Here is a 19,089-nt window from a genome sequence, read left to right as displayed (position 1 = left end):
AATGCAAAACTTTCTAATAGGTTTTAGGCACTTAGTATGTCTTTATCAAGAGTCGTTTACCCCCAAAGAAACAATCTTACAATAAATACAACATTTGCAATTTTCATCAAAAGGCACATACTGTGGGAAAAAAATAAAATAATAAAAAAAAAAAGAAATAGGGATTTTGGTTTTCCTCCCTGTTTTCTGGCATAGAGCTCCTAAAACTCTTGGAATTTCCTGAGTGATAGTGGTGATAGGAGCATCTTTTGCTATTCATGATAAGACCATTTCAACCATCCTTGAGTTTATGATAATAAGGTAGTTCCTGGAGGATGGGGGCTGGTTGCCAGGGGATCCAGACAATGTGATTAGAGAGCTGGAGCTCTCAGACCCCATCCCCAGGCTTCCAGGGGTGGATGGTGCTGGAGATGGACTTAATCACCACAGGCCAATGATTTAGTCAAGCATTCCCATGTGACGGAGTCTCCATAAATATTCTAAACTGTGGAGTTCAGAGTTTCCAGGATGGTGAGGTACTGAGAGGATGATGGATCCAGAGAAAACATGAAGGCTCCGTTGCTCACCCCTCCACCCCTCAAACCATGCCCTGTGTAACTCTCCCTTCTTGCTGTTCCTGAGTTATATCCTTTGTAATAAACTAATAAACATGAAAAAAAGGCACAAAATCCCTTTCATCTGAATAAAACGAAGTAAAATTAGAAAAGGAGTTCCCACCATGGCACAGCAATTTAAAGATCCAGCATCAGCTCTGTGGGGGTGCAGGTTGGAACCCCAGCCTGGTGCATTGGGTTAAGCATCCAGTGTTGCCGCGGCTGTGGTACAGGTCACAGCTGTGGCTCAGATTCCACCCCTCACCCAAGAACTTCCATACACCACAGGTGCAGATGTTAAAAAAAAAAACCAAAAAAAAAAGATTAGAAAGACTTCAGAGGACATGCATTCAACTCCTTGAAAATTCCCATGTGAAATCATTAGAGGTTAGAAAAATGCCAAAATCAGACAGCTTTTTTTTTTTTCTTTTTTGGCCACCCCACATGGCATATGGAGTTCCCTGGCCACAGCTGTGACCCAAGCTGCAGGTTTGGCAACACCAGATCCTTAACCCATGTAACTTGTGTCCCGGCACTCCCAAGAGGCCACTGATCCCATTGTGCCACAGCAAGAACCCCTCATACAGCTTTTTCAGTGGCTGATAAGGGGTACAGCCCAGACTTTCTATTTCCTGGTCTCACTGAATGCGCTACACGAAACTATGCTCATTTTTTGGCTTTCTAGCTGCTAAAGTTGACATCGGTTCTACATTTATTCCCTCTCAGCATTCATATACAGCAATAACATTACAAGATTCAATTACATAATAAAAAAATTTTCATAGAAAGGAAACTTTATTGCCAAACTTTCTCAAATCCAATGTATTATTTTCAGAGTTTTGCTATAGTTTCTCTACTTGGGTTTAAGAGGAAACACCAATGAGTTGAAGAAGAAGCCAAGAATCATATTTAAAGGAGGAATATGAAAAAAAAGAGCTATTTGTTGATATAGCTTACTGTTCTTAATTCCAAATGAAATTGAGGGTTGTTGCATGTATTAATCTTTAAGTCCCACAATAAAGCTATGAGGAAAAGAATCAACTTTTTCACCCTGAAATCATAACAAACAGGAAAAGAAGAAATGCCCTTATTTCTGTTTAGTACAACAGCTGAGATCATAAATTTGAATAACACTTGAGGGTCTCAATATCTTTTTTTGTCCTTTTTTTAGGGTCACACCAAAGGCATATAAAAGTTCCCAGGCTAAGGGTTAAATAAGAACCTAGCCACAAGCCTACACCACAGCAATGACAGATCTCAGCTGCATCTGCAAACCTATGCCACAGCTTGCAGCAATGCAAATCTTTAACCCAATGAGCAAGGCCAGGGATTGAACCTGCATCTTCATGGACACTAGTCAGGTTCTTAAACTGCTAAGCCACAATCGGAATTCCAATATCTTCATTTTTTTCAAAGTAATAACCTTACCAATGTGGCACTTCACTATAATAGAGAAGGATATCAGCAGGTAGGGCAGAGTAAGGGTTGCCTAAAAAAATTATCTGCAATAAAATCAGTAATAATACTAGCAAAAACTAGAAAAATCAACTTCATTAGAACTCTAAAAGTAAACTAAAGACTTGAAATGATCCAGAGTTATTATCCAAGGGATAATAAGAAGTGTTTGCTAATGGATATGGAATTTTCTATGAAATGTTCTAAAATTGGACAATGGTGATGACTGCACAACTCTAAATATACCAAAAAATGGTCAACTGTACATTTTACAGGAGGTGAATTTTATGGTATGTGAACTCAACAAATCTGTTATAAAAGGAAAAAAGACAGGGTAGCACTAGGTCTGAAAAATTTGAAAATTACTACTTAGAGAATTTCCTGTACATATGCACTAGGAGACACTTACAGGAATGCTTTGTTGTCTCTAACATATTACATATGAAAGTACTAGTTCTACTCCCATACTCTCTCGTATTTGATATATCCTTGAGGCTACCTTGTTAAATCCTATGAAAGGTCATTTTAAACCTAACTGCAATGCCACTCATGTCAATCTCTGAATCTCTCTTATACTACTCAAAGAAAATTATTAGGTTTCTAAATAATCAAATGTTTCAGTAAAACTGATATTTTCATTCAAATGACTACATATCACTTACCTATGTTTTTTTAAATGACAGTAGAGAATAAGTGGGATGAATTTACATGAAGATTAAGCACCACCTCAAGATTTCAGGTAAGTACTTGAGATCAAGATAACATGTTTACAAAGATCAGCAATTTTTCTCAAGTAAACTCTCACAATACTGTTTATCAAAAAGCTGTGTCCTTATGAATGGAATATACATATTAAACTGTAATATAAACTCTCGCTTCTTGTTGGGAAGTAGAAGAACAGAAGAGAAGAAGATTTAGACCAGTTCTGAACACCAAGTATTTCAAAAACACATTATCATCTTCATGTGATACCACCATTGTGACAGCCATGAGAGCTGTGCTCAATGAATTTCAGCCATCATACCTTTTCTTAAAACAAAACCTCTGCTACAAATTTTGCCAAATGATCCTACTCCATGAAAAATTCAAAACTGAAGATAATGAACAAAGAAGAAAAACTCATTCTTTTACTGTCTTTTACATATAGAACAATAAAAGTTCATAACTTCTCAGATGAAGAATCAAAGAACTCAAATATTTCCAACATCAAGAATCAACAGGAGTTCCCACTGTGGTGCAGTGGGTTAAGAATCTTAGTGCACATTCACAATAGCCAAGACATGGAAACAACCAATGTCCATCAAGAGATGAATGGATTAAGAAGATGTGGTACATATACATAATAGAATACTTCTCAGCCATAAAAAAGAACAAAATAATGCCATTTGCAGCAACATGGATGGAACTAGAGACTCTCATACTAAGTGAAGTAAGTCAGAAAGAGAAAGACAAATACCATACTTATTTATGGAATCACTTATATATGGAATCATATACATCGAATCACATATATGGAAACTAATACACTTATGTATGGAATCTAATACATGGCACAAATGAAGCTTTCCACAGAAAAGAAACTCATGGACTTGGAGAAATGATTTGTGGTTGCCGGGGGAAAGGAGAGGGACTGGGATGGACTGGGAGTCTGGGGCTGATAGATGCAAACTATTGTATTTGGAGTGGATAAGCAATGAGGTCATGCTGTATAGCACAGGGAACTATATCTAGCACCTTGTGATGGAACACGACAAAGGATAATGTGAGAAAAAGAAAAAAATATATATAAGACTGAGTCATTTTGCAATACAGCAGAAATTCAGAGAACACTGTAAATCAATTATAATGGAAAAAAATAAAAATCATAAAATGAAAATTAAAAAAAGAACCTGAGTGCAGTGGCTCAGGTCACTGAGGAGGTGTGGGTTCAATCCCCGGCCTGGTGCAGTGGGTTAAAGGATCCAGCATTGCTGCAGTTGCAGCATTGTTGGAACCTTTATTATGCTAAGGTAGATTCCTTCTATGCCCACTTTCTGGAGGGTTTTTATCAGAAATGGGAGTTAGATTTTGTCAAATTTTTTTCTGCATCTATTTAGAGGATTATATGATTTTTATTCTTCAGTCTGTTAATGTGGTGTATCATAGTGATTGATTTGCAGAAACTGAAAAATCCTTGCATCCCCAGGATAAATCCCACTTGATGATGGTATATGATCCTTTAAATGTATTGCTGGATTAGGTTTGCTAATATTTTGTTGAGGATTTCTGCATCTATGTTCATTAGTGATACTGGCCTGTAATTTTCTTTTTTTGTGGTATCTTTGCCTGGTTTTGGTATCAGGGTGATGGTGTCCTCAGACAATGAGTTTGGGACTGTTCCTTCCTCTGCAATTTTTGGGAAGAGTTTCAGAAAAACAGATGTTAACTCTTCTCTAAATCTTCATTTGTTTGCTTAAAGGGCTGCACCTGAGGCATATGGAAGTTCCCAGGCTAGGGGTGGAATTGGAGCTACAGCTGCTGACCTATGCCACAGCCACAGCAACACAGGATCCAAGCTGCTTCTGTGACCTAGGCCACAGCTCACAGCGATCCTGGATCCCTGACCCACTGAGCAAGACCAGGGATCGAACCTGCATCCTCATGGCTACTAGCTGGATTTGTTTCCATTGCCCCACAATGGGAATTCCCTGTTTATTTTTTCAAAACCCTTTGACACAGAGGCATGAAACATGCCTGCATTAAGCACAGAAACACAGAGCTTTTTACAGTATGTAAATGAACTGCCTGTCTCTCCAACTGACTCCCAGGAGCCACTGCAAACTGTCACCACCCCCAGAAAGATAACATGGTCTTGTTAATGATTTCCATGGAATCCTGAATCTCATCCTCTGTGATCACAAGTTGAAGTGCAAAACTGATACTGTCATGGGCTGGACTGGCCAAAAGTCCATTACTTCAAAGTCACAGACACACCTTCCAAGCATCATAATCTTTGGTTTCTCTAATATAGTGTTTAATAACCTTTTTCCTTTTTTAGTAGTTACAATATCAGCAAGTAGCTTCATGAGTTCATTTCTCAAGATGGCACTCGTCTTGTCTGCATTTTCAGCAAGGTTTTCTTCTACCAAAACCTGAAGGGCTGCAATGGCCACTTGACAGCCTAGTAGACTGTTACTATATGGTGAACCATGTTCCCATGGTTTAGTGGTGAGCATTACTTCATCATTACACAACACTGTAGATGTAGGGTATAAACCACCAGAAAGTGCCTTTCCTAGAAGGATTGCATAAGGTCTACATTTTTGTGACCAACAGCCACCATCTACCATTTCTGGCCAATCCTGTCTTTATTTCATCACCAATAAACAGAACTTGGTGCTGCATGCAGAGCTCTCGCATAGCTATTAGGTGGCCTGGATCCAGAACAACAATGCCTGCTTCACCCTGAACATTTGGATCCTGAGCTGCACGTGCAAGAGCAGGCAGATTATTCTATGGAATGATGTCAAAACGTGGCATAAATAGTCCAAAACCATCATAACTGGTAGGATGTGGGGAACTGGAGATAGCAGACAATGTTCTACCCCAAAGTTTCTACCTGCAAAACTAATCTTTGCTATGTATTTCAGGATATCCTTAATGGTATATCCTCATCTATGAGCAAGTTTTACAAACAGTCTCTCCAGTCTCCAACCCTGTATTATTAATACAAAGGACCTTGTGGTAGTTGAAAAGTTTAGTAACATACTCTAAACTTTGATTTCTCCAAAGCACATTTTTGTAGAAAGCCCTAGATGTTAAGGTCAATTGGTCTTTCTGACTTTTCAGAGTATTCACAATCTTTGGAGGACAATGCCTTTGGTTCAAAGCACTGTAAGCACTCCAGATGTCAAAATATTTTCTGCCTTCTACATCCCATACATAAATACCTTTCCCTCTCTCCAAGGCTACAGGTAAAGGATGGAGGCTGTGGGCACCATATTTAGACTCCTATTCAAAGATGTAATCATAGGAGTTCCTGTCGTGGCACAGTGGTTAATGAATCTGACTAGGAACCATGAGGTTGCAGGTTCGATCCCTGCCCTTGCTCAGTGGGTTAAGGATCCAGAGTTGCCATGAGCTGTGGTGTAGGTCGCAGGTGTGGCTTGGATCCCGCGCTGCTGTGGCTCTGGTGTAGGCCGGCGGCTGCAGCTCCGATTAGACCCCTAGCATGGAAACCTCCATGTGCCGCAGGAGCTGCCCTAGAAAAGGCAAAAAGACAAAAAAAAAAAAAGGTGTAATCATAGGATAGCAGGCCATGAACTGTTTTCTTAGTTGCAACAGATATAACAGCAGCCACTAAAGACTGAACTCCATGACAAAGGACAGCAGTGGTCTGCAAATGTGCTGGTTTGGAAAACATGAAGTCCTTCAAATAGGAAAACCCCTACCCTGGCAGCACCTTAGAAACCAACTCAGGACAGGTGGCATCAACAAAGAAAAAAATTTCTAATTAAGATGTAATATTAAATCCTATTTTACACTGAAATCACTAGGGATTTTAAGAGCTATTCAAAGCATAGTCTATTTAAGCAATGCTTCCACAAAGGAGATGGAAGAAATACAGAAAATAGATTTTTTTTTTCCCACTGTACAGCAAGGGGGTCAGGTTATCCTTACATGTATACATTACAATTATATTTTTCCCCCAGCCTTTCTTCTGTTGTAACATGAGTATCTAGACAAAGTTCTCAATGCTATTCAGCAGGATCTCCTTGTAAATCTATTCTAAGTTGTGTCTGATAAGCCCAAGCTCCCGATCCCTCCCACTCCCTCTCTCTCCCATCAGGCAGCCACAAGTCTCTTCTCCAAGTCCATGATTTTCTTTTCTGTGGAGATGTTCATTTGTGCTGGATATTAGATTCCAGTTATAAGTGATATCATATGGTATTTGTCTTTGTCTTTCTGGCTCATTTCACTCAGTATGAGATTCTCTAGCTCCATCCATGTTGCTGCAAATGGCATTATGTCATTCTTTTTTATGGCTGAGTAGGATTCCATTGTGTATACATACCACATCTTCCGAATCCAATCATCTGTTGATGGACATTTAGGTTGTTTCCATGTCCTGGCTATTGTGAATAGTGCTGCAATGAACATGCGGGTGCACGTGTCTCTTTTAAGTAGAGTTTTGTCCCGATAGATGCCCAAGAGTGGGATTGCGGGGTCATATGGAAGTTCTATGTATAGATTTCTAAGGTATCTCCAAACTGTTCTCCATAGTGGCTGTACCAGTTTACATTCCCACCAACAGTGCAGGAGGGTTCCCTTTTCTCCACAGCCCCTCCAGCACTTGTTATTTGTGGATTTATTAATGAGGGCCATTCTGACTGGTGTGAGGTGATATCTCATGGTAGTTTTGATTTGCATTTCTCTTATAACCAGCGATGTTGAGCATTTTTTCATGTGTTTTCTGGCCATCTGTGTATCTTCTTTGGAGAAATGTCTATTCAGGTCTTTTGCCCATTTTTCCATTGATTGATTGGCTTTTTTGCTGTTGGGTTGTATAAGTTGCTTATATATTCTAGAGATTAAGCCCTTGTCAGTTGCATCATTTGAAACTCAGAAAATAAATTTTTAAATAAATATAATGTTAGACCAACGAGTAAGAAGCAAATTATAGATTTTAGAAAGATAGCTATTGATTTACTATACTTCCAAAGATAATAAAACGCAGAGAAACATTACATAACGTTTAAAATAATGTGCGTAAAACAGAACCGAGAACACTAGATAACTGTCACAGAATTATGAAAGTAGCACATTAGTGTGTATGTGTGCTTACTGTCACTAAGTAAGTACTCACTGAGTATTCAACAAAATGAATAAAATGAAATACATATAAGGGTTTACATCTGTCAACTTAACTCTGCATTGTTTATATCTTATATGATTGGAGTATACATAAACTTGCTGATTCCTCCAGCTCCATTTTTCTTTTTCAGGATGTCTTTGGCTATTCTGGGTCTTTTGTGCTTCCAAGCAAACTTTAAGATAGTTTGTGTGAGTTCTGTGAAAAATGTCCTTGGTACTTTGATAGGGATGGCACTGAATCTGTACACTGCCTTAGGTAGTAGTATAGTCATTTTGATAATATTAACAACTCTTCCAATGCGAGAGCATGGTACGTCTTTCCATCTCCTTGTGTCATCTTTGGTTTCTTTCACCAGTGTCTTATAGTTTTCAGAGTACAGGTCTTTTGTCTCTTTAGGTAGGTTTATTCCTAGGTATTTTATTCTTTTGGATGGGATGGTAAATGGGATTGTTTCCCTAATTTCTTTTTCTGATTCTTCATTGTTGGTATATAGAAATGCAGTCGATTTCTGTGTATTAATTTTGTATCCTGCAACTTTGCCAAATTCGTGGATGAGCTCTAGCAGTTCTCTGGTAGAGTCTTTAGGAGTCTCTAGGTATCGTATCATGTCATCTGCAAATAGTGATAGTTTTGCTTCTTCCTTTCCAATTTGGATTCCTTTTATTTCTTTTACTTCGCTGATTGCTGTGGCTAGGACTTCCAAAACTATGTTGAAGAGTAGTGGCGAGGGCGGACATCCTTGTTGTGTTTCTGATCTCAGTAGGAATTCTTTCAGCTTTTCACCATTGAGGATGATGTTAGCTCTGGGTTTGTCATATATGGCAATTTTTTAAAAGCTGTATTTTTTACAATTTAATTTTATTAAAATTTAAAATTTTCATGTTTAATTTCCATGTAATCTTTAGAAATCCAATTAACTTTCATGTCTTGCTCAAATAATTGACAATACTTGCTAACCAACTACATAAGGGATTGGCAAACTACAACTCATGGGCCATTTATGACCCACTGCCTGTTTTTGTAATAAAATTTTACTGGAACATAGTTATGCAATCATTTAAATATTATCAATGTTTTGTGTTAACAATGTCAGAATTGAGTGGTTGCAAAAGACAATATAAGGACAGCAAAGACTGAAATATTTAGTATCTGGCCCTTTACAGAAAAGTTTGTTGAACATGAGAATAGTATATAATTTAATAAGGCAGAGTTTTAAAATGTTTTTACTAACTTTTGAAAGGCAAAAATCATGATTTTTTTTAAAAAAGAAACTTTTTAAAATTTAACATCATTAGGTTAGAAAAGCAAACAGTAAAAACAGTAAAAAGGAAATACAAAGTAAGAGGAAAAGTTGTTTGGGAAAATTTTTTAGATCCTGTATGTAAATATACAAAGATTAATCTGAAAACTACAATTATTTATACATATACACAAAAAAACAGTAGTCACCCTGTGCCATGCTCTGTGCTAGGCATTTTCATATCTATAACCACAAATACTGTTAAATATGCATCATCATTTAGATTGTGAAATATCCTTGCCAATGAAAGTAAGGCTATAGTATCAAAAAAAGCTACAGTAGTACCGCTACAATTGCTACTGACAGAGAAGCTGCAGAACAGAGTTAGCAGTGTTAACCCAAAAGAATGAAGCCTCTATATAATTCAGGCCATGTGACAGTTAACAATCAGCAGTCCTTTACAAAGATTCTGGGTGTAAACCAATCAAGCAAGATCAAAAGCACCAAATGAAGTCCAAAAAAGTACACTTCAGTAAGAAGTCTCAGACTTTTTATTTCAAAGGTATAACATATTCTTCACTCTCTGACAAAAGGGAACAAATGGAAATGTATTTATCCCCGCTTCCACACCAGGGCTAACAGCTGCTTAGAAAGTAGAGACAGGCAGACAACAAGCACAATTTCTCTTTCATTCAATATCATGACTACCAACAGTTTTTTAAAAATCATCATTATGAAGGAGAGATTTGCATGTAGAACCTCTTTACAAATCATTTAAGTAATCAACTGTAAAATCAAGGACCAAAACAAAGATCTATAATCTCCTAAAATACTAATATTTTTCTTTGGTTTATCAGTAAAAATATGCACAACACATACAATTCTTTATCCTTTTTCTAAAGGATATATGTAACTAACTGGCAGGAAAGAAAGCATCAACCACTTACACACACAAATAAAGAAATTTATAGGTAATTCAGCCCAAATGGGAGAACATAATTATTCAAAAACTCTACATTCAAAATGCTCTTTCTATTATTTTCACTGAAAATCATTAAAGAATAACCCTGTATATTTATCTGCATAAAAAATAATTTAATGCTATTTAAAAATCTTCATTTATGAGCAGTAAATATGAAAGATAATAATTGGCAATAAATAAATGTACATTAAAAAATTGAAAACCTTTACTTCCAAATGATTAGTCAATTTGGAGAACCATAAACAAGTCCATTTTTTTATTTTATTTTATTTTATTTTATTTTTTGGTCTTTTTAGGGCCACACCCATGGCACATGGAAGTTCCCAGGCTAGGGGTTGAATCAGAGCTGTATCTGCTGCCCTACACCACAGCCACAGCAACGCAGGATCCAAGCTGTGTCTGTGATCTACATCACAGCTAACAGCAACAGCAGATCCTTAACCCACTGAGCGAGACCAGGGATTGAACCTACATCCGCATGGATACTAGTCAGGTTTGTTACCACTGAGCCACAACGGGAACTCCCATAAACAAATTTTAATAATACTGCCACTGATTAAGATATTTTTTAAACTCTTAGAATTCAAATATATATATAATTAATTTAGTATCTTCCAGTTCTAGCCCTGACAAATCACACTGCTTTAGACAAATATAAACCTGAACAAAATATGTAAAATAATTATGTCAGCACAATGGTGAGCAACTACTGCAGACAGGTTTGAAGCACTATAATCCTTGAGAAAAGAGAATCACATCAAAACGAGTTCTTCATTCACCCGAATTTTTCCCAGAGGATATCCCAGCAAAAATGAGAGTCCCACTGAGATAAGGAGAAAAAGGTTGAAACTGAGTGCTTCCCATTACACTCTCCACTCTCAGGCTTGCCCAATTCCTAAAGTGGTAATTCGGGGTAAGGTTCAAAGAAACCCAGCAGAAAGCAAGAGCTGAGAAGCTAAAAAGCTGAGCAGGGCCACATTACCTTTAGAGGAACAATAACAATATTCACAATGACTTCAAAAAGAAATGGTGTAAATCAAATGTTCATGAAGTAAATCTTTAAAATGCCAACAGAAAATATTAACCTAGAATTCTACATCCAAGGAAAAGGGCTTTCAAAAATGATGATAAATTAAGGCGCTCCCACTGTGGTGCAATGGGATCAGTGGCATCTTGGGAGTGCTGGGTTGTAGGTTCAATACCCGGCCCCGCACAGTGGGTTGGGGATCTGACAATGCTGCAGCTTCAGCTTAGTTCACGGCTGTGGCTCAGATCTGGTCCCTAGCCCTGGAGCTCCCTAGGCCTTGGAAGAGCCAGGGGGGGAAAAAAAGTGATAAATTAAAAGATGGAGTCACATAAACAGAAGCTGAATCAAAGTGCAGCAAACCTAAAGCTATATTAGAGGAGTTCCTGTTGTGGCTCAGCGTGATGAGGCCAACTAGCGTCCATAGGGTTTCAGGTGTGATCCCTGGCTTCGCTCACTGGGTTAGGAATACGGCATTGCCAAGAGTTGCAGTGTAGGTTGTGGATGCTGCTCGGATCCCATGTTGCTGTGAGTGTGGCATGGGCCAGCAGCTGCAGCTCTGATTCAACCCTAGCCTTGGAACTTCCACATGCTACAGGTGCCAGCCCTAAAAAGCAAAATGAATGAAGGAAGGTAGGAAGTAGGAAGGAAGGAAGGAAGAATGAATGAATGAATGAATGAATGAAAGAGAAAAGAAAGATTACTAAAAGGAGTATTTACGGCAAAAAGAAAAAAAGAAAAAAAATTCCAGGTGGAACCATAAAAAAGCAGAAAGAAAAAGCACTGGAAAGGGAAAGAATGTGGGAAAACAAATGAATAGAGACAGAAGCAAGATATATGACAACAGTGGTACAAAAGGTAAGAGAGGGGTAAACACAAGTAAACACAAGTAAACACAAGTAAAGTTCATTCATTGTTGGAAGTAGTAAAAGTAAAAATCTAAGGTAGACTCTAACAAGTAAAGGATACATATTTTAAACACCAAGGTAACTACCAAAGGACAAATGAAATACTTCAAAACCAACAAGCTAATAGAGAAAAATAAAGTTTTAAAATGCTAGGTGTAAAATAAAGGCTATAAGGAAAGACAAAGAAGGACACTATTTAATGATAAAAAGGATCCACTCAAGAAGATATTACAATTGTCGATATATATGCCCCTAATATAGGAGAAACCAAGTATATACAACAAATGCTAACACCCATAAATGGAGAAATTGATGGAATACAATAACAGTAGAGACTTTAAAACCCATTTACATCAATGGACAGGTCCTCTAGACAGAAAATCAATAGAGTAAAAGAGATCCTAAATGACACAATAGAAAAGTTATACTCAATTGTCATTTTTTAGGATATTACATCCAAAAAAATCAGAAAATTCTCAAGACTGGCCACATACTAGGGTACAAAACTAACCTCAACAAATTTAAGACTACAGAACTTATTCCAAGTATTTTCTCTGACCACAATGGCATGAAATTAGAAGTCAACCACAGGAAAAGAAATGAGAAAAAACTGACTACATGGAGACTAAACAACATGCTACTAGAAAACAATGGTCAATGAGGAAATCAAAAGGGAAATTCAAAAAATTCCTAGAGAAAAATGATAATGAAAACACAACCTTTCAAATCTATGGGATGCTACAAAAGCAGTTCTTTGAGAAAAGTTCACAGCAATACAGGCCTTCCTCAGAAAAGAAGAAAAATCTCAAATCAACAACTTAAGCTACCACCTAAAAGAATTAGAAAAAGAACAAACAAAATCTAAGTTAGCAGAAGGAAGGAAATCATAAAGATCAGAGGAAAAAGCACTAAAATAGAGATTTTTTAAAAAATAGAAAAAAAAATAGTAAAACCAAGAGCTAGTTCTTTGAAAGGGTAAACAAACTTGACAAACCTCTGGCCAGACTCTCCGAGAAGAGGACAGAAAGAATGCAAATAAAAATGAAAAAGGAGAACTCTTAACGGATACTACAGAAATACAAAAAACCATAAGAAAATACAATGAACAATTATATGTGAACAAATTTGACAACCTAGAAGAAATGGACAACTTTCTAGAGACATATAGCCTGCCAAAACTGAATCAAGAACAAATAGATCAATTGAATAGACCATTCACTAGAAACGTAATTAAATATGTAATTTAAAACACTCCCTGGTTTGGTCCCTGGTCCAAAAGTGCAGGACCAGATGACTTCACAGGGGAATTCTACCAAACATGCAAAGAAGAATTTATACCCATCCTTCTTAAGCTTTTCCAAAAGGCTGAAGAAGGTAAACTTCCAAAGACATTCTATAAAGCCACAATCATCCTTACACCAAAACCAAAAATAAAATAACTACCCAAAAATAAAATTATAGGCCAATATCTTTGATGAATATAGATGCTGGAAAAGAACGTATACATGTATGTGTGACTGGGTCACCTTGCCGTAGAGTAGAAAATTGACAGAACACTGTAAACCAGCTATAATGGAAAAAATAACAATCATTATAGATGCAAAATTCTCAACAAAATTTTATCCAACTGAATACAACAACATATAAAAAAGATCATACACCATGACCAAGTGGGATTCATCCCAAGTTCACTAGAATGGTTCAACACATGCGAATCAATCATCATACACCACAATAACAAAAGTCAAAAACCACATGATCATCTCAATAGATGCAGAAAAAGCATTTGACAATAGCCAACATCCATTCACGATGAAAACTCTTAGCACAGTGGGTAGAGATGGAACATACATTAACATAGTCAAAGCCATTTATGACAAATTTATAGCCAGTACAATTCTCAACGGAGAAAAGCTGAAAGCCTTCCTGCTCAAATCAGGAATAAGACAAGAATGCCCACTCTCACCACTTTGATTCATAGTCTTGGAAGTCCTAGCCACAGCAATCATACCAACAAAAGAAATAAAAGTTATTCAAATTGGAAGAGAAGAGGCAAAATTGTCACTATATATACTATACAAAATTATACTATATATGGAAAACCTCAAGAACTCCACACAAAAAGTACTTGAACTGATCAATGAATTCAGAAAAGTAGCAGGACACAAGATTAACATTCAAAAGTCAGTTGCATTTCTGTATGCAATATTATAAAGGAATATAAAAATACCTTTTAAAAACAGCATCAAAAAAATTAAATACCTAGGAATAAACCTAAGGAGGTGAAAGACTTAGATGCTGAGAACTATAAAACATTAATAAAGGAAATTAGGGAGGATTCAAAAAAATAGAAAGATATTCCATCCTTCTGGACCAGAAGAATTAACATCATTAAAATGCCCAAACTACCCAAAGTAATCTACAGATTCAACGTGATCCTATCAAATTACCCAGGACATGCTTCACAGAACTACAACAAACAATCCAAAAATTTATATGGAACCATAAAAGACCCAGAACTGACAAAGCAATCCTGAAGGAACAAACACAGTCAGGAGACATAACTTTCCCAGACTTCAGACAATAATTACAAAGCTACAGTCATCAAGAGTGTGGTACTGACACAAAAGCAAACATATGGGCCAATGGAACAGAATAGAAAACCCAGAAATAAACCCAGACACCTATGGTCAATTTAATCTTCAACAAAGGAGGCAAGAATACAAAATGAGAAAAAGGCAGTCTCTTCCGCCAGTGGTGCTGGCAAAACTGGACAGCTGCATATATTGTAAATCAATGAAACTAGAACATACCCTCACACCATGCACAAAAAGAAACTCAAAATGGCTTAAAGACTTAAAATTAAGACAAGACACCAAAAAGAACACAGGCAAAACATTCCCTGAGATCAACCATACAAATGTTTGCTTAGGTAAGTCCCCCAAAGCAATAGAAATAAAAACAAAAATAAACCAATGGCACCTAATCAAACTTAAAAGCTTTTGCATAGCAAAGGAAATCATAAAAAAAAAGACAACCTACAGTAGGATAAAAGAGTTTCAAATGATCCAACCAACAAGGGCCTAATCTCCAAAATATACAAAAAACTCATATAATTCATCAGCAAAAAAACCAACAACCCAATCGAAAAATGGGCAGAAGACTGAACATTTATCCAAAGAAGACATATGGATGGCCAACAGGCACATGAAAAAAATGTTCAACATCACTAATTATTAGAGAATTCAAATCAAAACTACTATGAGATACCACCTTACACTAGTCAGAACGGCCATCATTAACAAGTCCACAAATAAATGCTGGAAAGAGCGTGGAGAAAAGGGCGCCATCCTTCACTGTTGGTGGGAATGTAAATTGGTACAACCACTATGGAAAACAGTATGGAGGTTCCTCAGAAAACTAAATATAGAACTACCATATGACCCAGCAATCCCACTCCTGGGCGTATATCCAGACAAAGCTTTCACAGAAAAAGACACATGTACCCATGTGTTCATTGCAGCACTATTCACAATAGCCAAGACATGGAAACAACTTAAGTGTCCATCAACAGATGAATGGAGTAAGAAGATGTGGTATACACAATGGAATACTACTCAGCCATAAAAAAGAACAAAATAATGCCATTTCTGCCACATGGATGAAACCAGACACTCTCATACTGAGTGAAGTAAGTCAGAAAGAGAAAGGCAAATACTATACGATATCACTTATAGCTGGAATCTAATATATGGCACAAATGAACCTATCTACAGAAAAGAAAAAAAACTCATGCACCTGGAGAATAGACTTGTGGTTACCAAGGGGGTGGGGGAGGGAGTGGGATGCACGGGGAGTTTGGGGTTAGTAGACGCAAACTATTGCATTTGGAGTGAATAAGCAACAAGATCCTGCTGTACAGCACAGGGATCTGTATCTAGTGACTTGTGATGGAACATGATGGAAGATAATGTGAAAAAAAGAATTATGTATATGTATAACTGGGTCACTCTGCTGCACAGAAGAAACTGACAGAACACTGTAAATCAACTGTAATAAAAAATTAAAAATAAAATAAAATAAAATGCTAGGTTAACTTAAGAAGAAAAGATAAGAAATAAAGCACAAAGACCAAGATGAAGACTTAAACCTAACAGATCAATAATTAAATCAAGTGCAAATGGATTAAATAATCCACATTTTCAGACTAAACAAAAATAAATCCCCCATTATACGCTATTTACATACTCCTCACACACACACACACTTAAACATAACAATGCATAAAATTTAAACGTAAAAGAATAGGTAACTTTCTTTGACCCTGGAATAATGAAATGGCAGGCACTGACTCTCTCCACATAGCTTCCAAAGGACATAGAGTTCCAAAAAAGAACAACTAAAGCCATATAATCTATACCTTCTACATTACTAAGTGTCAGAAAATACTATGGACTTCAAATTACACTTACGTAGAGAAAAATTCCAAATTAATCAGAGCTAACTCTAGAGCTCTTGCTCCTACTTTTCAGCTCTTCAGTACCACATGTCCAAAGGGTGCCTCCTACTTACCCATTTTCCCTCCAGATCCAACACTTTTAAATTTTACTGAAGCACAGGTAATTTACAATACTGGTGTAATTTCTGCTGTACAACAAAATGATTCAGTTATACACATATATATTCATTCTGTTTCAGATTCTTTTACCATAAAGATTATCACAGAATATTGGGTAGAGTTCCCTGTGCAATACAGCACTACACACTGAGGTAAATGGAATGACTGGTTAGTGGACCTACTGTATAAAACCACTTTTCTACAATTACTATTTCTTTTTTACATAGACCATCTGGATTACTGTCTGTCTTCTACATACAGGCTTACAGTGGTAGAAGGAGTATTTTCATCTGATACAGGAAAGAGCGTATGGAAAATAAGAGGAATTTGGTCAAAACAAATCAAGTACATGTAAAAAAATCTGAGGCAAGCTCAACTGGTCACCCTGTCCTCAGATTTAAAAACTGTATGATGGGAGTTCCCGTCATGGTGCAGCGGAAATGAAGCCAACTAGGAACCATGAGGTTGCAGGTTTGATCCCTGGCCTTGCTCAGTGGGTTAAGGATCTGGCATTGCTGTGAGCTGTGGTGTAGGTCACAGACGCGACTCGGATCCTGCGTAGCTGTGGCTGTGGTATAGGCTAGCAGCTACGGCTCCTATTAAACCCCTAGCCTGGGAACCTCCATATGCCACAGGTGTGGCCCTAAAATAAAGACAAATAAAAAAATAAAAATAAAAGCTGTATGATGGCAGCAAGGAGCATAATGATGACAGCCTTCAGTATGTCTGGTTTTCTACCTCCCTCAAGTCTCACAGGTGTAATTTGTCCTGCTTACTTTCTACATCTGGTACTCACTTGTCATCCCTATTATTACCCTTTACACTCATCCTGGGAATTACCTTCAAGAGTTGATCAAGTGCTGGATGCTCCTGTTTCTTGAATTCCATGTCTTCTTATTGCTTAATTTAGTTCTTTTAGAAGAACACATTCCCTGGTAGCTTCTTGAGAAAAGTTACATGAAAGGAAAACTGAGACCTGTGCATGTCATAAAATATATGTAGTATATCTTCATACTCAATTCATAATTTGGCTGAGTTACAAAACTCTAGATTAGAAATCACTTTCTGTCACCATTTTGAAGATACTTTTCTACTATCTCCAAGCTTCTATAGTTAAAATTTAATCTTACTACATACACTATGGTCTTTCCTATCTTTGAATGATTGTTGAATCTTGTGAAATATTTTGAAATTTCACAGTGATATGGGTCTGTTTTCATTTGTGTTAGGTACTTGCTGAGTCATTTCAATCTGGTAACCCACATCTTTCCAATTTGGAACACCCTCCTGAATTATTTCATAGTTTATTTCTATCCTTTAGTTTCTTTCTTCTATGTTTCTCAATTTCCATCAGATGTTACACCTCTTAAAGCTGGCCTGCAGTTTTTCTTATCTTCTCTAATTCCCTATGATTTGTATTTTTCTCTACTTTCCAAGAAATTTCCTCAACTTTATCTTCCAATCCTTCTACTAAGATTTTTCAGTTTCATGATGCTCTATCATGTTTTTCAAATTCTTAGAGCTCTTTTCTATTGTCTGAATATTCCTTTTTCATAGTATTCTGTTCTTATTTCATGGATGCTCTGTCTTCCTTTATCTCTCAGAGTGATAGTAATGATAAACTTTTTCCACCCTGTAGTCTCTTTCCTCAAGGTGATTTTCCTTTTTCTTTTGTTTGGGGGGATGGGGGATCATCTTTCATATTAGAGACATCCTCAATTACCTCGTATCCTTGGTTGTCTGCTCATATTTTAAAAGAAACTGAATTAAAAGTTAACTGGAAACTCTAAATGCATGTGTGAAGCTTACTGATCCTCTGATTCAATGTATGGAAATCTGGACACCATATGCCGTGGAAATCCTGATATCAGGGTAGCCACTGAAGTCCAGTCAACAGACAGAAACCACAGAAGTCTTTTAAATAGGAAAAAATTTAAATAAAGAGTCATTAAACAAATAACCAAGACATGGAAGCAACCTAAATGTCCACTGACAGACGAATGGATAAAGCAGATGTGGTGTGTACATGTATATACGATGGAATACTACTCAGCCATAAAAACAAATGAAATAGGAAGTTCCCTCATGGCACAGGATTCAGCATTGCTGCAGCTGTGGCACAAGTCATAACTGTAGCACAAGTTTTATCCCTAGCCCAAGGACTTCCACATGCTATGGATGCAGCCAAAAAAAAGAAAAAAGAATGAAATAGAGCCATTTGCAGCAACATGGATGGACCTAGAGATTATTATACTAAATCAGACAGGGAAAGGCAAATATCATTCATATGTGGAATCTAAAATATGATGCAAATGAACTTAATCACAAGACAAACATTCACAGACATAGAAAACGAATTTATGTACCAAAGGGGGAAGTGGGAGGGATAAATTAAGAGTTTAGGATTAGCAGATA

General features: G+C 37.0%; 1 protein-coding gene and 1 pseudogene across 5 annotated transcripts in view; both read right to left on the bottom strand.

Moving 5' to 3' along the window:
* DOCK3 (dedicator of cytokinesis 3) overlaps positions 1-19,089 on the bottom strand; it is a 489,707-nt gene that overhangs the window by 382,648 nt on the left and 87,970 nt on the right. The window lies entirely within an intron of this gene.
* LOC125137812 (ornithine aminotransferase, mitochondrial-like) lies at positions 4,872-6,450 on the bottom strand (annotated as a pseudogene).

Source organism: Phacochoerus africanus, chromosome 1 (genome assembly GCF_016906955.1).
Source record: "Phacochoerus africanus isolate WHEZ1 chromosome 1, ROS_Pafr_v1, whole genome shotgun sequence".
NCBI lineage: Eukaryota > Metazoa > Chordata > Mammalia > Artiodactyla > Suidae > Phacochoerus > Phacochoerus africanus.
The sequence above is the reverse complement of the archived record's forward strand: the minus strand, read 5'-3'. Positions and strand labels throughout refer to the sequence as shown.